This window comes from Heptranchias perlo, chromosome 1 (genome assembly GCF_035084215.1).
Source record: "Heptranchias perlo isolate sHepPer1 chromosome 1, sHepPer1.hap1, whole genome shotgun sequence".
Lineage (NCBI taxonomy): Eukaryota > Metazoa > Chordata > Chondrichthyes > Hexanchiformes > Hexanchidae > Heptranchias > Heptranchias perlo.
In genome coordinates this window covers 92081143-92105012 of record NC_090325.1, presented here as the reverse complement: position 1 = coordinate 92105012, position 23870 = coordinate 92081143, and the positions used below count along the sequence as shown (strand labels likewise).

At 46.5% G+C, this 23870-nt stretch overlaps 1 long non-coding RNA gene across 1 annotated transcript in view; it reads right to left on the bottom strand.

Moving 5' to 3' along the window:
- LOC137334514 (uncharacterized) overlaps positions 1-23870 on the bottom strand; it is a 40541-nt gene that overhangs the window by 15456 nt on the left and 1215 nt on the right. The window contains exon 2 of the long non-coding RNA XR_010966166.1: positions 5141-5202. This is a non-coding gene — a long non-coding RNA (uncharacterized lncRNA). The remainder of the gene's footprint in view (positions 1-5140; positions 5203-23870) is intronic.

Below are 23870 nucleotides of genomic sequence, written 5' to 3'. Positions count from 1 at the left end.
GCGCAGGGGTCGTGGTGCACGATTAACCCACGCCCAGGTGTTGAGATGCAGGCAGCACGTAACATTTATGCTGCCAGGTGATTTACCTGATTGCCGCGTCCAGCCAGCGCTACAGCAGTTGAATGGCTGCTCACCAGCAGGGGGCCCAGATATTACAAGTGCCTAGCACCACTTAAAGGCAGCCTGCACCTCTTAAAGGGGAGGTGCAGTGTAGCTGCAGGAAATGGTGGAAGTCAATTCAAAAGTGAATCTGTGCTGCAATAAAGTGCAGCATGGTGATGATGGGATAACTGGAATTTTTAATGAGCAACAACTGGGCTGCTCAATATTTGTGGGACTCTGATATTTGCAAAATATAAAATACGGGTCCGCAGAGTCTGAACGGAGATCAGACATCGCACACGCAAAACACAGATGCAGGTCCCGTCCCGATGTTTACAAACGGTTGAGTTATTTTAAAACATTGAATAAAGTTCACGCACTACTAAATCCCACATCCTCCAATCTGCCACCAGACCTCACCAATCTGCCGATCTGAGTTTGTACTGGGCCTGCGCCAGAGCGTGCACCAAGGTTTTCTGATGATGCACTAGAGGCCTTAGTGCAAGAGGTGGACAGAAGGAGGGGCATCTTATATCCGCAGGGTGGGGGGGATGCACGAGGCCCTCCGGATATATGCTCCCAAGGCAGTGGGAGGCAGTAGGGGACGCAATCAATGCCAGGCACATAGCACCACAAACATGGATGCTGTGCAGGAAGAAGTTCAATGCTTTGACGCGAGTGGTCAAGGTGAGTGAGGTCAATGAACAACTGCACCACTAGCCCCATCCACTGCTCCACGGACTACACCCCCCATCACCCACATACCAACAAACAAACTCTTTCAATCAGTACTCAACTCTTCCAATCAACTGTTTCCTCTCACTCTCACGCAATACCACTCTTGCACACCCGCAACTCACACGTCATACACACTGGCAGCTATTCAACCACATCAGCTGCATCACCCTAACATCTTGCAGGATACTCACCGACACATGTCCTGCTTTCTTGAAGGAGAAGGTGGCGCATGACAGGAGGCAGCAAATGGCAACAGCTCCATGGAACATGAACCTACTGCCCTCTCCCAGGATGACAATATTTCTTGCCACTCTGCCAGTGCCCTTCCTATTGCCTGTCAGCCCACTCCCTGTAGAGTATTGAAACTTTATTATAGCAACATAGGAAGATAGGAACAAGAGTAGGCCATTTAACCCCTCGAGCCCGTTCCGCCGTTAAATGAGATCATGGGTGATCTGTGATCTAACTCCATGGGCTCGATTTTAGCAGGCCTGCGGGTTCCCAGCGGGTGGTCCTCTGGGAGCGTGGAAAACGCGGACGGCTAATTGCGTGCGTCCCCCGCGCGATCGCGGGATAATTGAACTGCTTAAGCCCTGCTTCCGGGTTCTCCGCTCCCCAGCTGCGTGCCGGCGGGCTGCGCATGCGCAGTACCGTCGACTCGATGTAGGAGCTCCACTTAAAGGGGCAGTCTCCCAAAGCCCCTCCTGCTGCAATCAGTAGGCTACAGATGATGGCTCACCCGAGGGGAAAGGCTGCGCCACGTTTTTCGGACCTTGCGCTGCAGCTGATGCTGGAGGGCGTGAGGAGGAAGAGGGACACGCTCTTCCCTGCGGATGGACGCAAGTGCCCTGCCGCCGCCGCCACCAGGAAGGCATGGGCAGAGGTGGCAGCGGAGGTCAGCAGCAGGGCCAACACCCCAAGGACATGGGAGCAGTGCCGCAAGCGGTTCAATGACCTCACTAGGTCCGGCAAGGTGAGTACACCAACGCACCCTCCCACAACCCGTCCCCACCATCACGCCAAACAGATCACAACCCCTCCTGCAGAGCCACCACAGCGCTCCCGCAGCAATCCTCACAGCCACTCACTCACCATCCTCGCCGTGCCCGCAAGTACCCACCGTCCCTGTCCCCACCCGAACAGTACCACACACCCCAATCCCCATGCAATGGAATGGGCATGTGGCACACGCATCCTCCCATCCATCTGCCCCACGCTCAACCCACCCACACCGCTGCTCGATGCGTGTCACTATGCAATATGCACCCACTCACGCATCTGTGTTTTGCCTTGACAGGAGAAGAGAAGCAAGAACAACAGGGAAAGGGCACGCACCGGAGGTGGCCCGCCGCACCTGGTAGACCTCACAGACGCAGAGGTGGAGGCGCTCGACCTCGCCCGCACGCCACATTGCCTGTCGGTCGCAGATGGTGAGTCTGTCGCTGCAGAAACGGCCGGTAAGGGAAAGCTGACACTCCACCCATGAACGCGAGTGACCGTATCATCACCTGCCATCAGGTGCACCGTAACGTTGGTGCACATGCCTCATAGTGCCCTCTGTTCTCTTGCAGGGCCGTCTGCGAGCGCTGCGATTGAGGAGGGCGATTCCTCAGAGGACATGGCGGTCTCTGAGGGTGCATCGTCACATCTGAGCCAACCATCCACCAGCGCAGAGACACGCACCTCGGTGGGTCCCCCTCGCCAACTAGTTGGGGTAGCACTTGGTGATTCACCGTGCATGAGTGAGCATGAGCAGACCCTGGTGGCAGGGGCAGCCGCGGAGGGTCCGCGTCGGTGGGAGCACTCATCTCCAGGCTCTGCTCAGCCGGACCCAGATGCTGAACCCAGGGGGCCACCAGTGAAAAGGAGAGTCGTCGAGGGGCACCAGCTAATTGCTGAGGTACTGGGAGAGGTGCCGCGCGCATTGTCCACAATTGCGCAGGCGATGGAGGAGTCCAACTCCTGCATGAGGGCATTGGTGGCGCAGGTACAGGAGGGTACCGGCGACATAGTGTCGCGGGTAGGTGCGGGAGCGTCTGCGGTGGAGGACAGGCTGGCCTCCCTCGAGCGTCACGCACAGCTCCACATCGAGTCCGTGCAGGCCCTGACAACGGCTGTACGGATTCAGGGTGAGCAACATTCCGCCGCCATAAACAGGCTGACGGATACACTAGGGGTGGCCTTGCAAGGCCTCACACATGCCATCCAAACTGCCGTCCAGCAGGGTGGAAGGGGTGATGTGGGCCGAGGCCATGAGAGGGATGATGGTGACCGGGGACATGGAAGCGGGGACGCTGCTCAAGGCGCCCCCACGTCCCACCCGTTGTCCCCCTCTCAACCAGTACCCGCAATGGTGCCTCCTCTCCAGGTGGCCGAGTCTGTCCCTGCCCCGGTGCATGAAGAGCAGTCTGTGGAGGTGCCCTCACGGGCACCGAAACCCAGGGGCCATCCGCCCAAAGCATCTACCCGGTCAGGGCGAGAACAGGAGCAACCTGCCACTACCTCTGCTGGAGCCACAGGGGTAGCACCACGTAGGGGTACCCACAAAAGAAATCCAAAGGCGTTATGGTCTGCTCAATTGTAGACCTGGTAGCAGTGTGGCTGTCATTGTACCGACGCTCCGGCTCGGTGATGGGGTTCCTCAGAGGCGTCATGAGCCGCGTGTGTAGGGGATACCCCTTGTCGCCGAGGAGCCAGCCGTTGCCGGCGTTTGGTGCCTGGAGGATGGGCGGGACGGTGGACTCCCTGAGGACGAAGGCATCGTGGCAGCTGCCGGGGTATCTGGCGCACACGTGTAGGAATCTCTGGCGGTGGTCACAGATGAGCTGGGCGTTCATGGAGTGATACCCCTTCCTGTTGATGAACAGCCCTGGCTCATGCGGAGGTGCCCGTATTGCAATGTGGGTGCAGTCGATTACACCCTGTACCCGTGGGAAGCCAGTCATGGCATGGAATCCAACCGCCCTCTCCATCTGGCTGCGCTCGTCCATGGCGAAGTTGATGTAGTGAGAGGCCCTGCGGAACAACCCATCGGTGACCTGCCTTATGCACTTGTGTGCAGACGACTGACAGACCCCGGTGATGTCGCCGGTGGCACCCTGGAAGGATCCGGAGGCAAAGAAGTTGAGGGCAGTGGTGACTTTGACGGCGACAGGTAAGAAGATGCTGCTTGGTCCATCAGGGAGCAGCTCGTCGTTAAGGAGGCTGCAGATGTCGGCGACTACCTGGCGATTGACTCTGAGCCGACGTATGCACTGCTCCTCGGAGAGGTCCATGAAGCTGAGCCTCGGTCTGTACACCCTGTGCGGAGGGTAGTGCCTCCTGCGACGCATCTCTCTCTGTGGTTGCCCTCCCTCCTGCTGTGCAGGTGGGTGTGCCACAGCACCGTGTTGGGGGGGCTCCACGTCTCCGAGGCGGACGGCGTGGACTGCGAGGCTGCTGGGACTGGTCATCCTGTTCGTCCTCCGAGGATGTCAACGCACCACCCATCTGGCAGGTGTTGGTCTGAGGGGTTGTGCAGGGTAGGTAGGTGGTTCCTCGCACTGGGGCTGCGGTTTCACGTCGGTCTGTCCTCTGGCTTGGCGGGGGGTGGTGGAGGGCAGGGGTTGCCCTACGTGACGCGGTGGCCTCCTGCGTGGGTGAGGGCTCTCCCACCCGCTGTGGAGTACACCTTGGCAGCTGCCACAGGCTGCTGGCTGGAACACGACCGGTTGAAGGGAGACTGTTTCCCCCAGTGTGTGAAACACACTGCGTTGAAGCTAAAATCCCACACTTCCTGTTTTGACAGCTGATTCAGCTCATTTAATGACCTCAACAAGCAAGGTAAGTACACTCAAGTGGAACCCCGCTGGCTTTAATTGCCTGCGGGATTCCCACCAGCGGGGCCTGCGCACGCAGCCCAGCGCGGCACCCGGAAGTGGCCGGGATCTTGGCGCGATCCGCTCCCGCACGTGGAAATTGACATTTTGGAGCCCGCCCCGCCGATAACGCACAGGAAACCCGACGCTAAAATCGAGCCCCATATCCCTTAGCCCCATATACCTTAATACCTTTGGTTAATAAAAATCTATCAAGCTCAGATTTAAAATTAATAATTGAAATAGCATCGACTGCTGTTTGTGGAACAGCGTTGCAAACTTCTACCACCCTTTGCGTGTGGAAGCATTTCCTAACTTCACTCCTGCAAGTCCAGGTTCTAATTTTTAGGCTATGTCCCCTAGTCCCAGTATTCAAATATAGGAGACCTCCAAAAACAGGTACAAATGCATCAGCAGCCTGAAGCAATAATCCAGCAACCAACCTGTAATTCCTGCATGATCCCTTTAAATAGCGCTGGTGGAGGTCCTCCTTGTTGTTTCAGACCTGTGCGAGGTTAAGACAGTGCATTGGTTGGAGCGTGGAGTCCCAAAATTGCATCTCTCCTCTTAAATCAGCATTGCGCACTGATCTACCGCGTATTCTCCCTACTTTACATGCTGCCTGCGCTCGTTATCTGTGCGTGCGCGAACGCCTTTACCAATATGGCGTCCGGGTGCACGTCACACTAGAAGTGTGCGCGTGCATTCCAGATGTCATTTTGGGTCCTTAGGAGTTTGCGTAGCGCCTACACAATGAGCGCTACATGGTCCAATTTAGAGCCAAGGAACTTTTGTCAGTATTTGTGTGAGGTAGAGACCAAGATGAAGAAATTGGTAAGGGAGAAGGAAATTAAAGAGGGAATTAGGGAGGTTGAGAGAGGACGTTGAAATTCAGAAGGGTAAGTTGAAAGATGAGGAAGAAAGAAGAACAAAAAGAAAGATGGAGGAACCTTTGTCCTAAAGTGGCTAGCTCGGTGGTGAAGGATGGAATACTACAACCTGGTCTTCAGTTGCTTCCAAGCCTTTATTCACAGAGCTCCACATTACATACACCACACTGCAGATAAGCTCTCTTTTATATATGGACAAGAGAGCCCCAATTGATACACACCACCTGAATACAATTAACTCTAATTGATATAAATCACATGGATACAATTAACAACCTTCACTTTATCAGGCTTGGGTACGGACACAGACTGTGAGCTTGAGACTTTGAGTCCATACAGAATGGGGTTCTATGATGGAATCAAGAAGGAGAAAGGGAGAGGATCATCAACGACAGAATGTGTTCTTTTGTTTTCAGTGTACTGTCTCTTTAAAAAGCCTGTCCTCATTGTCAGTGCTTTCTTTTCACTGTTGTGGGCTACAACCTCTTTTTAATACTTGTTATGTGTGTTCCTCTTTTGTGTAATATTGCAAAGATTTTGTTTAGCTGTGAAGGCAGTTTTATTCAGTATTTTTACAGTTTGTTCGAAAGGCGTGCCTGAAGAAAGAATGAAGCAAAAGATGATATAGTAAGCACATGCTATATTGATAACTTTATCTGTTCTGTCTTAGGTTCAATTCTGATATTAATGAATTAAAATTGGAGTTAATGAGGTTAACTAACCTATTGAAATGTGAAAACCAGACTTTTATTGTGGCCACATAAAATTCTGGTTATTTGTGTGAGGGGCTCTGGTTCCAGACATGAGATTATCACATAAAAATTGGCATTTTGATTTTCTTAAATGCTTAATGATTTGAAGTAAATGTTGAGTGATTTGAAGTTTTAAGTTGTGTTGTGTATTGGTGAGCGTGAATTGATGTATTAAAGTATTGGGACATTTTGAAGTAACTCTTTGTTTAATCATGTTTTACGGTAAACTGAAATGTGATAGCTGTTAGCAAACTGACCCTTTGATCTTGTGATTGATTGTGGTCAAAACAAAGTGACCATGAAGAAGAAAAAAAAATGCTTAAAGGATCTCTGCTATCCCTGTAATAACGATCTGGAGTAGTTTGATTGTACTGCAGAATTGTTTCATAGAATGTTTAAAGTTAAAAGAAGGAAATTCTATTGATTTCTGCTGTTTTTAACAGATTTTCAATTACTAAGGATGGATAAAAATTGGTAAATCATTTGTGCCTTCATGGCTCATGTTTTGAAAGTTGTAAGTTATAGTAGCTGAAGTGTATTATCCAGAGTTTAATTGTATTAGGAACTTTGTGCAAGTTATCACTGTTATAAAAGCACAACAACTTTTTGGAAAAAGATCCATTTGAACTTCTTTAAAGCATTTTTTGTTTTAATGACAGTACAGCTAAAAAAAACTGCTATTGTGATTGACTCCTCCCCACTCCCTGAACTTCCAAACATGTTAATCTGCTGACTCATAAGCAGTTTTATTGTCCTTTAATGAGAGAGAGAGAAAAATTGGGAGATTGGTTCTCCCATGTTCTGGTGCAATCATGAATTGACAAATTAACCCTTGGGCTCTCAAGAAGAGCCACAATGGATTTCCTGTTACCCTTTTCTTTTACACAGGGAACTATGGTTTTGGGACCGCGTAAGTGTTGAGGGTGCAGGATTACCAAGCGTAGTTCTTTGACATACAAGTGGCTTCACAAAGTTGCGAAGCAACCTTTGCTGGAGAAGTGTTGGTGCAGGAAACGGTCCAGTGGTGTGAAGAATTTAAGATCTTATCTGCAGACATCCGCAGATATCCAATTTCACTGCGTGGTGATTATTTGGACTGAGACATTGGGGCCGATTTTCAGGTGAGGGAGCGGGTGCCTTGGGGGCGGGGGGAGGCTCCGAAAATCGCTGAAATGCCGAGCGGGTGCGGAGCCCGGCTCCATCCTGCTGACTTCCAGGTTCCCCAGTGACGCTTCAGGGTGCGCGCGCACCTCCCGAATGCGGAGGCCCACCGGCAATTAAAGCCGGCGGGATGATAATTTGCATAGTTTGTCAGATAGTAGAGGTATTTGAACTACTTGATTGACTCGACATTTTGTCAGCGGTGCGATTTTGAAGTATCCTCAGCGTGTTTCCCGTGCTGTGGGAAACACTCCCTGTTGCAACAGACGTGTTTCAGCCAGCAGCCAGTGGGAAATGCAAATGCTTATTTGACAGGTGGGGAGAAAACGTCTATTATTGCAGCAGGGCACTCTGTCACTTCAGACAAAGTTTTGGCTGCAAGACCTTTGATTTTCACTCAAGATTCTCACTTTCCACCCAAAACTCTGCCGTTCAAACATATTTAATTACTTTGCGGACCCGCTCAAACTGACACCATCAGGATGGGGGGGGCGCCATGACTGCATTCACCACTACATCCCAGGACGAGCAACTGCACCAGCCTTACCAGGCATGGTGTCCACTTCCGCCATGTGGAGCTCCACAACACAGTGCTGCGCCATAGGCACCTGCACAAGAGCACGGAGTGCAACAACAGAGAGAGCGAAGTCACAGGAGGCACTACCCTTGCAACAGGGTCTACAGACCGAGGCTCAGCTTCTTGGACTTCTCTGAGGAGCAGTGCATACGGAGGCTCACAGTCAGTCGCCAGATAGTCGCAGACATCTGCAGCCTCCTTCATGCCGAGCTGCTCCCAGCTGGGTCGAGCAGTATCTCCTTACAAGTTGCTGTCAAAGTCACCACTGCCCTCAACTTCATCGCCTCCGGATCATTCCAGGGTGCCTCCGGGGACATTGCCGGGGTCTCTCAGTCGTCTGCACACAAGGGCATAAGGCAGATCACCGATGGCTTGTTTCGCAGGGCCTCGAACTACGTCAACTTCTCCATGGACGACCTCAGCCAGCTGGAGAGGGCAGTGGGATTCCACGCTGTGGCTGGCTTCCCATGGGTGCAGGGTATAATCAATTGCACCCATATAGCAATATGAGCACCTCCACATGAGCCAGGACTGTTCATCAACAGGAAGGGCTATCACTCCATCAACACTCAGCTTGTTTGTGACCACTGCAAGAGATTCCTTCACGTGTGTGCCAGATACCCTGGCAGCTGCCACGATTCCTTCATCCTCTGGGAATCCAACATCCCACCCCTCTTCCACGCACTGAACATCCTTAAGGGCTGGCTCCTCGGGGACAAGGCATACCTCCTGCACAGGTGGCTCATGACACCTCTGAGGAATCCCATCACCGACCAACAGCGTCGCTATAACGACAGCCCACGTCGCTACCAGGTCTACAATTTAGCATGCTATAGGGCTGCTTAAGATGCGCTTCAGGCGCCTGCACAACATGGCACAAGAGAGGGGTGCCGCTTGAGGAGGCCCCATCCATATCTGCCACCCACATTGAGGAGGAGGAGGAGGAGGAGGAGGAGGAGGAGGAGGAGCAGGAGCAACCCATGGGCAGAACAGCGGCTCACCTGGCTGTTCGTGAGGCAGGGAGTTATTGTTGTGTGAATGGTTCTCCTAACATCAGACAGTGTGAAGAGTCCCGTTCTCACACCACCTGGATAGAGCGGCGCCCACACCAGCAACCCCTCCACTCCCTGCACAAAACAGTCCTGCAACTATATACACCCGCTGTAGAGTGACCCAATGGGTGGCATCAAGTGTCGGCGTTCATAGTGAACCTCATTATTACAGAAGCCAGTCAGGAATAGCCAAGATGTGGCAGTAGTGGTGACAATAATAATATTTAATATGAATTTAACAAAAAGCTAATATAAATAAAAAACATGACCAACCGTCAAACACCCTGGTGCATCCACTTTGTGCTTACAAAACCTTTTGCCTTTCGCTTCCGACTACTTCTTCGTGGTGCATCCCCTGTGGCTGCAGCAGAGGTAGTGTCAGGTTGCTCACGTTCATGCCCTGGGCCTACGCCCTCTGGATTTTGGTGCCTGTGAGGGCCCTTCCAAAGACTGCTCCACCTGCACCTGTGCAGGGGCAGACTTGGCCACCTGGAAAGGAGGCAGCATTGCGAGTACTGGTTGAGAGGGGGGCAACAGATGAGACGTAGAAGCGCTTTGAGTGGCGTCCCCACTTCCATGTCCGCTATCGCCATCATCCCTCCCCTGGGCCAGGCCCACACCACTCCTACCACTCTGCTGGACGACAGCTTGGAGAACATGTTGGAAGCCTTGTAAGACCAGTGCTAGTGTATCTGCCTGCCCTGTTTAAGGCAGCAGAATGTTGTTCACCCTGAGTCCTAACAGCCGTTGTCAGGGCCTGAATGGACTCATTTGTGAGCCATGCTTGAAGCTCCATGGAGGCTAGCCTTCCATTGCAGACATTCCCGCACTTACCCGCGACACTATCTCAGAGATGCCCTCACATCCCTGTGACAGTGTTTCAGAGATTCCCTCCCGTACCTGTGTCACCATTCCACTCATGCAGGAGTTGGACTCCTCCATCCTCTGCGCTATTGTGGAGAGTGTGCGTGGCACCTGTTCCAGCACCTCGCAAATGTGCTTCTGCCCCTCGATCATTCTCCTTTTAAAGGATGGCCCCCAGGGTTCAGCATCTGTGTCCAGCTGAGCAGAGCCCGGAAAGGAGTGCTCTCACCGACGCGGACTCTCCACAGCTGCCCCTGCCACCAATGTCTGTGCGATGACTCACCATGTGCGACGACTCACCATGTGCGACCCCAACTAACTGAGGACTAGAACCCACCGAGGTGTGAGTATCTGCGCTGGTGGATGGCTCGCTCAGGTGTGACAGTGCACCCTCAGAGCAGGTCCTCTGAGGAATCGCCCTCTGCCGTCACAGAAGGCAATATTAAGCATGATCACAGATGTGTCATGTTGCGATGAGCATACTGAGGTGCTGAAGATGGCAGGGTATGTAAACATCAATTCATATTGTGTGTGCTGAATGTTAAATGTCCTGTCACCAGACGTTCGTTGGGTCCCAGTCTCGGCGTCCCCGACAGAGAGGCACTCGAGGGTGCAGCTCAGCTCCAGCGCCTCCTCCTCACGTCTGTGAGGACGTCTAACTGTTGCGGCTGTCCTCCGGTCCTCACCCTCTCCCGTGCATTCTGGGCTCTCTTCTATAAGGGGAGAAGGTACAGACGCGTGAGTGAGTGATGGCGACGTGGCCAACCGATGAATGCATTGGTTTGGGTGTGGCTGACAGTGAAAGAGATGCATCAGAGGGTGAGTATGAGACAGAGCCGTGACGTTGAATGAGGATTGGGTTGAGTGGTAGTGGTGGGATGACTAATGGGGAGGTGGGGAAGTGCAGGCAAGTTGAGGATGAGCCTTAAGAGGGTGTGGGGAGTGATGTGATATGAGTAGGGTTGGCAGTGCAGAATGAGTTGGCGGGTGGGGGCTGTGATGTGGAACACAGAATGTAGGAGAATGAGTAAGTGTATTCACTTTTGCTGACCCAGTTAGGTCACTGAAGCACTTCCTGCACTGGATCCAGGTGCGGGAGATGTTGCTGCTGCTGGTGACCTCCTCTGCCACCTCGAGCCAGGCCTTCTTGGTAGCAGAGGCAGGCCACATCCTCCTATCCGCCAGGTAGAATACATCCCTCCTCCTCCTCACCCCATCCAGTAACACCTGGAGTGAGGCATTGCTAAATCTAGGAGCAGCCTTTCCCCTGTGTTGCTCCATTGTGCTGTGTGGGTGTTTGCTCCAGGAGCAGCCTTTGGAGGACTACCCCTTTAATAAGAGCTCCTCCAGCTGACAGTCTCTGATGCAGATGCGTAGTCCACCCGCTGCGCAGCTTTCGGACGGCAAACCCGGAAGCCACGTTAAGTGGCTCCAATTGACCCGCGATCACGTGGGAAACAGACAAATTTTATTGGGCGGGTTACCCATGCGCCCAATCGTCCCCCTGCTATCATCTTGCCTCCCCACTAATATCAGGGTCATTGCCTCTCAAAGGCTCGGCTTTAACCCATTTAGGGTTATTTATTGTCTTTCGAGACAGAGTGCTCGACGGGGGGAGATATGGGAGTTACATCCAAAAGGAATTAGAAGTACTTCTGTCTCTACTGTAAAACCACCAAGACTGGGCATAATTTGTTTCTGAAATTGGAATTGATAAGATACATTGATATGACTTGCTGTTCAAGCATTTGAGAAGGGAAAATGTACGTGTAGTATAAGGGGATATTCAAATCATATTTTAAAATAAAAGGAGTCCAATCTAACTGGTTCTTTATCCAATGATGTGTATCAAGGAACAAATTTTTTGGGGAGGGAATAAAATTGAACGTTGACAAGTCCTGTCAGTCCAACAATACTGCTCTCTGAACTTAGAATCATTTTGAAATGATAGAATGGACTCAGGCACAATGCAGCGGAATATTTTGGGACATGAAAAGCAGTCCAAGAAGAATTTAAGTAAAATAAATCAAATTTAAGTAAAATAAACCAAAAATGTATTGATATTGGACCAGACAGTAAATATTGTATTGGGCGGTAAAATACTACCAGGGCTCATGAATGAGATGAAATGGTAATATAATGGGATGTGTAAAAGTGGATGAGAGGAGTGATTAAGGATATAAGATAGAGACAGGGAAATTACACCACCAAATGGGAATTTTTCTAAGGTCATCATCCTGGGTGATTTATGGGTGAATTTCAGGAACCAAAGGGGTTAGGGAAAGATGCGTGAGTGCATCCATGAGTAATACAAATCACCTGGGCAAGATTTACTGAAGATATCAATCTGGTATAAATGTACAATACAGTGAAAGTCAGGAAAGTGTAGTTGAGAATAATTGATAGCTTGCTCATGGAGCCTTTGTGTCCTTGCCTATACTGAACAATGAGAAAACTGCATTAGCCTGGCCATTACCGGAGACATCAGGACCCTGCAGGGGGAGAGAGGCAAAGACCTCCAGACACCCCGATCTTTTGATAAAATAACCTGAAAGCCCAAGAATGGCTACAGTGGACATGAAAGATACAAATGTATGTTGCCATCAATTGGAAACTGAGACCAGGATGAAGAACACTCTTCAAACAGCGCAGCTGCTCTTACAGGATTGAATCTTACTGAACATATGACGTGTGCCATGGAAAACACGTTTGGAAATACCATGAGGAAAAAGAGACTGGCCAGCAGAAAGTAAATATGTTGTATGTGAGGCAACCAGTATGCGAAAATGCATGAAGATGCATTTAAGAACGTGTCCCAGACATGCTCAGTTACTTGACAACAGCACAAAATGAAATGGTTAATGTGGCTCAGAAAAGTGAAAAAAACCTTTTAAGCAAAGCACTGATACATGCTCCATAAAGAAACCGACTAATTAATGAAACAATCAGGATAGAGTTGAACACTGGCACCTATCAGAGGAACTGAAATTAAAATAAAGATGGACATAGAAATTTGGATTTCCAAAATTCACGGTTAGGTTCCTTTGTGTTAACGATGAAATTGGGAGAACTGAGGAAAAATATCCACAAGATGGATATTAGCAAAAGGAGAGCTGGAGAACCTTGTAAGTCCATGATTTCTTGATAATAAGGTACACTGTAGTTTTCTGTACAGTGTATTATGATTTTCTTTGTTTATATCACTGTGTAAAATGTAACTCAAGGTGATCTTAAACAAGACCGAGAATGACTTGGATATGAATGTAAAAGGTATGATCAGTAAGTTCGCTGATGATACAAAGATTGGTAGGGTGGTAAATAGCGAGGAGGATAGCCACAGTCTGCAGGACGATATAGATGGGTTGGTCAGATGGGCAGAACAGTGGCAAATGGAATTTAACCCGGAAAAGTGCGAGGTGATGCACTTTGGAGGGACTAACAAGGCAAGGGAATACACAATGAATGGGAGGACCCTAGGCAAGACAGAGGGTCAGAGGGATCTTGGTGTGCAAGTTCACAGATCCCTGAAGGCGGCGGAACAGGTAGATAAGGTAGTAAAGAAGGCATATGGGATACTTGCCTTTATTAGCCGAGGCATAGAATATAAGAGCAAGGAGGTTATGATGGAGCTGTATAAAACACTGGTTAGGCCACAGCTGGAGTACTGTGTGCAGTTCTGGTCGCCACACTACAGGAAGGATGTGATTGCTTTGGAGAGGGTGCAGAGGAGATTCACCAGGATGTTACCAGGGCTGGAGCGCTTCAGCTATGAAGAGAGACTGGGAAGATTGGGTTTGTTTTCCTTGGAGCAGAGGAGGCTGAGGGGGGACATGATTGAGGTGTACAAAATTATGAGGGGCACAGATAGGATGGATACTAAGGAGCTTTTTCCCTTCGTTGAGGGTTCTATAACAAGGGGACATAGATTCAAGGTAAAAGGCGGGAGGTTTAGAGGGGATTTGAGAAAGAACTTTTTCACCCAGAGGGTGGTTGGAGTCTGGAACTCACTGTCTGAAAGGGTTGTGGAGGCAGGAACCCTCACAACATTCAAGAAGCATTTGGATGAGCACTTGAAATGCCATAGCATACAAGGCTACGGACCAAATGCTGGAATATGGGATTAGAGTAGACAGGGCTGATGGCCGGCGCGGACACGATGGGCCGAAGGGCCTCTATCCGTGCTGTATAACTCTGACTCTATGACTCTAAAGTTACGGGGTAAGGTGAAAATTGACCCAGAGAGGTTTCATTCAGTTTCAAAGAGAGGGAGATGTAAGAATATGGTTTAAATGAGCATGGTCAAGTATCCCATCTCACATAGCGGCTAGGTATTTAGTAAGAGGGCAGTGCTGGGGGAGACAAAGCTGCTATCTCTGTGTGAACAAAAGCAGCTTGTAAGTCAGGAGGTAGAGGATGAGGTAGTCACGCTATGTGGTACGGTTCATCTGAAGTTGTTTAACACAGCCAGCATGGGAGTGGGATAATTTACGATTCGGAGATGAAACCAGAGATGCGTATGTGCAACCTCGACAGCCGAATAGTATAAAGATAGGGCACTGTGCACCCAAAAGTTAGAGCTCTTGGGACAGTTTGAAGGCCACAGCCCATCTAGACCAGACAAATACATGGCTCAGATAGGGTATGTGATGCTGACAAGGTGAGAATGTTAGATAAGGCCATGTGGCTGTTGGAGATTACGAGTGAAAGACTGAAATGAAACAATGCAATGCCGACATTGAATCATGAATGATGGGGAAAAGTGTATAATGTCAGACAGAATCCATGAGTAAGTTTACTCTCGTATGGCTTTGTGCTCTTTTTATGAAGCTTCATCTGCCCCCAGTCCTTGTAGTAACACAGTGAATAGAAAACTGAAGAACAGTAGAAAATATTCTGCTGTTATAAAGATATTTTCTGTTAAAATTCAAACAATTGCTTTGCAGCAGTCAGGCAATCAAAATATTAATAGTTATAACACCTTATTCCACAGTATATAAAAAGGAAGAGGGTATCTAAAGTAAACATTGGTCCCTTAGAGGATGAGACTGGGGCAATAATAATTGAAAACAAGGAAATGGCAGAGGAATTGAACAGATATTTTGTATCTGCCTTCACAGTACAAGACACTAATAACATAACAATAATAGTAGAAAATCAAGGGGCAAAGGGGAGGGAGGAACTAAAAACAATCACTATCACTAGAGAAAAAGTACTAGGTAAACTAATGGGTCTAAAGGCTGACAAGTCCCCTGGACCTGATGGCTTGCATCCGAGGGTCTTAAAGGAAGTGGCTACAGAGATAGTGGATGCTTTGGTTATAATCTTCCAGAATTCACTAGATTCTGGAAAGGTCCCAGCGGATTGGAAAACCGCAAATGTAACACTCCTATTCAAGAAGGGAGTGAGACAGAAAGCAGGTAACTATAGACCAGTTAGCCTCTAACATCTGTCATTGGGAAAATGCAAGAATCCATTATTAAGGAAGTAGTAGCAGGTCATTTGGAGACTCATAATACAATCAAGGAGAGTCAACATGGTTTTATGAAGGGGAAATTATGTCTGACAAATTTATTAAAGTTCTTTGAGGAAGTAACGGGCAGGGTGGATAAAGGGGAACCAATGGATGCAGTATATTTGGATTTCCAAAAGGCATTTGATATGGTGTCACATAAAAGATTACTGCACAAGATAAGAGCTCATGGTGTTGGGGGTAATGTATTGGCATAGATGGAGGATTGGCTAACTAACAGAAAACAAAGAGTCGGGATAAAAGGGTCATTTTCAAAATGGCAATCTGTAACTAGTGGGGTGCCGCAGGGCTGGGGCCTCAACTATTTACAATATATATCAATGACTTGGATGAAGGGACAGAGTGTCTTGTGGCCAAATTTGCTGATGATACAAAGATAGATGGAAAAGCAAGTTGCGATGAGGACACAGTGTCTGCAAAGGGATATTGACCAGTTAAGCGAATGTGCAAAATTTGGCAGACGGATTATAATGTGGGAAAATGTAAAGTCATCCACTTTGAGAGGAAAAATAAAAAAGCAAAATATTATTTGATTGGAGAAATACTACAAAATGCTGTGGTACAGAGGAATGTGGGTGTCCTCGTACATGAAACACAAAAAGTCAACATACTTACAGCAGGTAACCCGGAAGGCAAACAGAATATTGGCCTTTATTTCTAGGGGAATGGAGTATAAAAGCAGGGAAGTCAAGCTACAACTGTACAGGGTGCTGGTGAGACCACACCTGGAGTACTGCGTACAGTTCTGGTGTCCTTATTTAAGGAAGGACATACTTGCATTGGAGGCAGTTCAGAGAGGTTCACTAGGTTGATTCCGGATATGGAAGGGTTGTCTTTTGAGGAAAGATTGAACAGGTTGGGTCTATACTCATTCGAGTTTAGAAGAATGAGAGGAGATCTTATTGAAACATACAAGATTCTGAGGGGACTTGATAGGGTAGATGCTGAGAGGATGTTACCCCTCATGGGGGAATCTAAACGTAGGGGGCATAGTCTCAGAATAAGGGGTCGCCCATTTAAGACGGAAATGAGGAGGAATTTCTTCTCCCAGAGGGTCGTGAATCTTTAGAATTCTTTACCCCAAAAAGCTGTGGAGGCTGAGTCATTGAATACATTCAAGGCTGAGTTAGACAAATCTTTGATCAATAAGGCAGTCAAAGGATATGGAGGATGGGCGGGAAAGTGGAGTTGAGGTAAAAATCAGATCAGTCATGATCTCATTAAATGGCGGAGCAGGCTCGAGGGGCCGAATGGCCTACTCCTGCTCCTATCTCTTATGGTCTTATAGTAGAAGAATGGATTGTAATAGTTGTATTTCTTTTCCCATATTTCAAGTAGACTGTATTCCTATATGGAACACAACAGAAATTATAGCTTCATCTATCACTCAGCAGACTAAGTGGAGCAGAAAATACGCAATACCACTCTGCGACCATAACTTTGGCAGAGCAGGAATTGTGATCTGCCACTGACTTGTGCTCCTGACCCCACTGGAGTATTTGGTGACATGATAGGGTCAACTCTTTTCAATAATTCCAGAAGTTGTCCGCACCAGTATGGATGCATCATGGGGGAGGGCCATAGCCTCTCGGGGCAAGCCAGCTTCACACCCTTCAGGGATGGGGGGGCGGGGCAGGGGGGCAAGGGGTGACTGGCAAAAGTTTGAAAAAGCAATGGAAATTGGCCCCTTTTATAAGATGGCTGATTTCACTCTGCTATTATTTCACCTTTTGGGGTGTTCCAGGGCACAACCCAGACCTGAACACCCCTGTGCTCCCCACTTGCATCCCTCCATTGACTGGAAGAGGTATCTTTTCAGAGTCCAGGTTGCTGAGTGCATAGGAGGTGGGAGTCAGGTAAAATCCATTTCACTGACCTCATCATCTTTTCAATGCCAGACTGTCTATTGCACAGACAGAACTTCTGCCCTACCCCACAACCCTTTGGGAAATCCCATTCTGCTCTTCAGTTTGATTTGAGAGACTTTTCACATTCATATCAAAGTGAACTTGCCAATTAGAGTCTTCATAATGGATCAATTTCAGATTTAAACAGTCACTTTAAGGATACTTATTTTAAAGTATTTGAAAAGAGTGGTATCCCTTTTTATTTCCTTTAAATTAAAGTAAAATAAATGTTCATCTCACTAGAGGGAACTTTTTTTTAAGATTTATATTTCGTTGACACCTTCCTTCAGATCAGGGAGAATGAGACATTGCAGGATGCGCTGCCCAAGGAACGATATGAAGATGGAATGAGTAGTGACACATAGCTGCAGACTCCTTAGGTCACTTGTATTTTAAGTAGTGGCCTTGAAGGGAAAACAATAGTGCTATCCCACTTGAATTTAATGACATTTTTAAAAATAAAAGTACACGTTGCCAGAGTCGTAATCTTTGCAACTTTTATTGCCAAATATGGAATCCCTTCAGAATATGCCAGCTGTGGGTGTTCTGCATTTTCAAATCGAGCTTGACTTGCTTGCAGAATACAATTATTATTTGTTTTAACAATTCTAGGGCTTACATGCACTGTTACGATTTCTCAGGAATCAGCATTTGTATGCATTTGGGCTTAAGATTTCCAACTCCTCTCTCGTAATTCTAAAACAAATGCCTATCCTGTGTTGGTGATCTAGAGAAGAACCCGACACTAGATTAGTGCTGAATCTTGTCATGTGTTCAACTGCCCAATATAGATTGTGTCTATTTGGAATTTCAACTAACGAAATGCTCAAGATGACCAAATTAGACAGCCTAGTAATATAATTAGTATCCGGTCTGCTGTAAATGCAACTCCAACCCTGCACTATATGATTGACTCTCGGGGTAAAATTGGTCTTGGGCGTTAGTGCAAAGCGGGTGATACCGAATCGGCAGCTTGTTTTACACCTTGTCCTATTGATGCTCTGCTAGTAGCTGCTACTAATATTCCTACTATTTACTGTAACGAACTGTTTATTTCGATGCACTGTTTAATGTAGTTGAAGAAATATTAATAGCTACTCTTGTAAAGATTAGTTATTCACTTCAGTTACCAAATGTTCATGTTAATTATAGATTGCATTCTGTCATTTGTCCTATTAACCGACTCACTCATGTAAGTGATTGTGTGGGAGAGACTTTTTCTTCACGGTCTTTTATATGACTTCTATGAGTATAATTGTTTGAGATGTATATACTACTCGTGATTGACAAGAAGGCTTGCATTTATATAGCACTTTCTCACCTCTCTTACAAACATCTCAAATTGCACATCACATGCAATTAATTACTTTGAAGTGGACTGATTGTTGCTGTGGACACAAAATCCCACAAACACCAATGAAACATTAATCTGTTTTTGGTTGAGGGAGCAATGTTGGCCAGAACACCTCAATATGCACTAGAAACTCAGAGAATTACCCACATGAAGCTCTCTTTTTTTTGGTCAGTTTAAAAAAAAAATTGTTCTCTGGATGTTGGTGCCACTGGCAAAGACACATTTATTACCCACCCCAGTTCCCCTGAGAAGGTGGCGGTGGCACTTTTTCTTGAATTGCTGCAGTCCTTGTGGTAATGGTGCTCCCATGACAACGTTAGGTAGGGAACTTCAGGATTTTGACCCAGCGACAATTAAGGAACAGTGTTATGTCGCAGTCAGAATGGTGGGATGGCACTTGCAGCTATGTTCTGGGACTGCGATAATTGTTCCCATGATCTTGCTGCTCCTGTATTCTTTGTGGGTAGAGGTCATAGGACTGACGAGTGCTGTTGAAGTAAGTTTAGTGAGTTGTTATGCATCCTGTTAATCGTCCATACAGCAGCCAGTGTGCCAACAGTGAGAGAGATGGATATTGAGTTCAGTGGCAGGGGTGTCAATCAAGAGGTTCTGCTTTGTCCTGGATGATGTCAAGCTTACGAACCCCCAATGAGTTCTCTGTTCGTGAATAGTATTAGTGAACTCATGAGCGCTGCATATAACAATACCTTGCATTTATATATCACCTTTAACGTAGCACAATGTCCCAAGGTGATTCACAGGAGTGTTATCAAACAAAATTTGATACTGAGCCATATTAGTGTATTAGGGTATTTATCAATAAAGAGAATTAATCAGACATCTCTCTATCTCTTGAGTCCATGTGCCTATAATATAAAGGAAGGATAGTGATTTTCCTAAACCCAATAGTTCTACCAAGCCATTTAACTTCTCCGTTCTGGTATCATCTTAGTAAATCTTCTTTGCACCTTCCCCAGTGCCTCTATATCCTTTTTATAATATGGAGACCAGAACTGTTCACAGTACTGCAAGTGTGGTCTAACCAAGGTTCTATACAAGTTTAACATAACTTCTCTGCTTTTCAATTCTATCCCTCTAGAAATGAACCCGATTGCTTAGTTTGCTTCTTTTATGGCCTTGTTGACCAGCATTGCTACTTTTAGTGATTTGTGTACCTGTACCCCCAGATCCCTCTGCTCCTCTATCCCATTTAAACTCTTATTTTCCAAGGAGTATTTGGCTTCCTTATTCTTCCTGCCAAAATGTACCACCTCACACTTATCTATATTGAAATTCATTTGCCAATTACATGCTCACTCTGCAAGTTTATTAATGTCTTCCTGTATTTTGTAGCAGTTCCCCTCAGTATTAACTATACCCCCCAATTTGGTGTCATCCGCAAATTTTGAAATTGTACTTCCGATTCCCAAGTCCAAATCGTTTATGTAAATGGTGAACAACAGTGATCCCAGCTCCGATTCTTGTGGAACACCACTTCCCACCTTTTTGTCAGTCTGAATAATTACCTTTAATCTCGACTCTGTTTTCTGTTTTGTAGCCAGCTTGCTATCCATTCTGCTTTTTATCCCCTGACTCCACATGCTCTGACCTTAGTCATGAATCTACTATGCGGTACCTTATCCAAGGCCTTTTGAAAATCCAAATAAATTACATCTACTGCATTACCCTTTCTATTATTGAATTCTTTGAAGAAATAAGGTTGGTCAAGCATGACCTTTCCTTTTGAAATCCCTGCTGACTATTCTTTGTTATATTTTCGGATTCTAGATGTTTTTCTATTACATCTTTGAGTAAGGATTCCATTATCTTTCCTACCACCAACATTATGCTAATTGGTCTATAGTTCCTGGACTTGTTCTAGCTCCTTTTTTAAATATAGCAATCACATTAGCTGTCCGCCAGTCCTCTGGCACTATTCCCTTTTCTAATAAATTTTTATATATATGTAACAGTGCCTCTGCTATCTTTTCCCTAACTTCTTTTAATATGCATGGATGCAATCCATCCGGACAGGGGTTTTAACCTCTCAAACTAATCAAACTTGATCAATTATCTCCCCCTTTCTATCTTAAATGTCTTTATCTTTTTTGATCTCTTCTTCTAATGTCATGCCTACCATGTTAGTTCCTAGCTTCTGATATTCCCTTAGCGGAACCTCCCTCTTATTCTTACTTATGTCATTGGAGCCGACATGGACCACAACAACTGGATCTGCCCCCTACCTTTCCAAGTTCCTCTCCAGTTGCTTCGAGATGTTCTTTACCCTTGCACCAGGTAGGCAACACACTCTCCTGGACTCTTGGTTGCGACTGCAGAGGATGCTATCTATCCCTCTGATTATAGGGTCCCCTATGAATACAATCTTTCTATTCTGATCCTTCCCCTTGGACTGCCTCATGCTCCACAGTGCAATGGTTAGCATTCTGGCCATCCTCTGCAGCCTTCATATAGTATCGTCACAGATATCAAGTACCTCATACCTGTTGGATAGGACCAGTGTCTGCGGGACCTCCTTTTCTACCTCCCCCTCCCTTAGGTGTCGAAGTGTCTCTAACTCACACTCCAGCTCAAAGACTCTGAGCCGGAGTGTCTCAAGCCAGACATTTACTGCAGATGTGGCAATCCAGGACAGCCTTGCTGTGCACAAACTCCCTCATATTACGGTCCCGACACACAGCCTGTACTGCCATTTCTAGTTTTTATTTATTTATTGATCTGTAGTTTACTTCTAGGACTAATAGAATCACTTGAGATCTAGATTATATTTAGTAAATGGATTTAGCATGATTTCTAAATAATTAGTAATTACTTAGTCTTTTTTAAATTTTATGTATTTTTTTTAATTTAAGTTTTAAAAGTTAATACTTTATAGTCCCTTGGTTTAAATCACTTAGCACCTCCTCCCCCCTCTGCACCTAATTCCTACTCACCAAATTCCTAGTTGAAAACCCTCACTCTGTTAACAATTCACTCTCTGTCCTTACCAACCTCTGTGCTGAAGCTGAGGAGTGGCAGTTTCCCTGCCCTGAAGGATATTAGTTGTGCCAGTTGTGGCTTTGCAACAATATGCAGCTTTATTGGTGATTTTCTCCCCATAAATTGCCAGATTAATTCAATTAAATTTCACAGTTTCCTATTGAGATTTCAACTCACAACCTGAGTTGCTAGTCCAATACTATACACACTATGTCACCATCCCCTGTTGGGTATCGGAAATGCACAGGGGCTCATCACCATGCTCCAAACTAAACTAATGAGAAATCCATAGAAGTAGTTTCCATTTGCCTGATTTGGAGACACACCTATTTACCTCAGCCTGCAGAATTTAGGTACAGATTGGCAAGAGCCAAGGTTTCAAAAAGAAACAAGTGTGTATCGGGGTCTTGCTGAAGTTAACTGGCTAAACCATGCAGATTATCAGCACAGAGTGTGTCAACTTCCCATACCTTGCCCAGTTACGACTGCTTTAGCCCTAAAAGCACTGACTAGGAGGAACCTCTGGAGCTGAGTGGGAAGAATCCAAGCCCTCATTGAAGGCTCTACCTCTCCAGGTTCCATTAGTGACCAAGGATAAGTGTCAATCGTCAACTGCACTTTGGAGAACTATGAATTTGCCTGGCACAGAAATCAGATTACTGAATCTGCCAGAGGTTGAATTTGCTTCTAAACTCTCACACAGGAGCATTCTGATTCCAATCTTCCATCACCAGGAGTGTCACCTTCAGCCATTTCATCTCCAGTCAGGACTGTAATATGTGAGAGTTTGTGCATAGCAAGACTGTCCCGGATTGTCACATCTGCCGTAAATGTCTGGCTTGAGACACTCCAGCTTGTAGGTTCAAGACCCACTCCAGTGCTTGAGCACATAATCTAGACTGACGCACCAGTGCAATAGTGAGGGAATGCTGCACTATCAGAGGTGCTATCTTACAGATGAGATTAAACCGAAGCCCCGTGGTGGATGTAAAAGATCCCATAGCACTATTTGAAGAAGACCAAAGGAGTCCTCCTGATGTCCAGGCCAACATTTACCATCAATCAATACCACTAAAAACAGATTTATCTCATTGCTGTTTGTGAAACCTTGCTGTGTCCAAAGTGGCTGCAGTGTTTCCCTACATTACAACAGTGACTACACTTCAAAAGTGCTTCATTGACTGTGAAGTGTTTGAGGATGTCTTGAGGATATGAAAGGCACTATATAAATGCAAGTTTCCTTCTTCCTTTTCTCCTCCTTCCCAGATGATGATCTTTAGTTGAACATGAGAATAAAGGTGTTTCCTCTTGGATTGATTTTGTTAACTTACTGCAGTGGTTGGTATTATTTAGTTGTCTGTGTGCTTCAAACAGGCATTGCTGCCTGTCCATTATAACTATGTTACTGACCTTATATGCTGGTTTTATGATGATGTCTGGGTTGTTTCTTAGGTCTGTCAGTGCCCTTCTTTCTTTTCTGGTAAGGTTTTATTTTTCTTTGTATGTGGGGATTTTTTTCTATTTCTGATTTTTTTTTTGATGAAATTTAAGATTTCAGTGTCAACCTGATTATTTTGTGGAGTCCATTCTGATGGTGTGAAATGTTGTTTGTCTGTTTGGGAGTTAACGTACTGTCAGTTTTATTTTTCTGTAAAACCTGAGTGTCTTCCTGAATTTGCTCTTTGGTGTGTACAAATGTGATGCCTTTGCTTAAAACTCTTTCCTGTGTTTATGTGGGGGTAAAGAGCCAGGAAATATTGATTTCCAGCATCCACAGTATTTTGCTTTTTGGAAATATTGATAATGGTTTTTGCTAGGTTTAGGTTCTGTTTTTCTTAGGTTAACGCCTTCTTCAGATAAAAAATTTAATCCAATGTTATTATTACATGCGCTGTGTTTTCCATCCAGTGGATGTCATCAGGGTTTATTCTAAAGGATCTGGTAGTTATTTGGTTTTTATGTACTGATTTAACTTCTGGATTGTGTCCTTTTCTGTATGCAGAAGTGATTACTGAAATTAATTTCTGGCATCCAAATTTGTGCATTTGGGAATTTATTTTTTGCCACTTTCAGTAATGACTCTTCTATT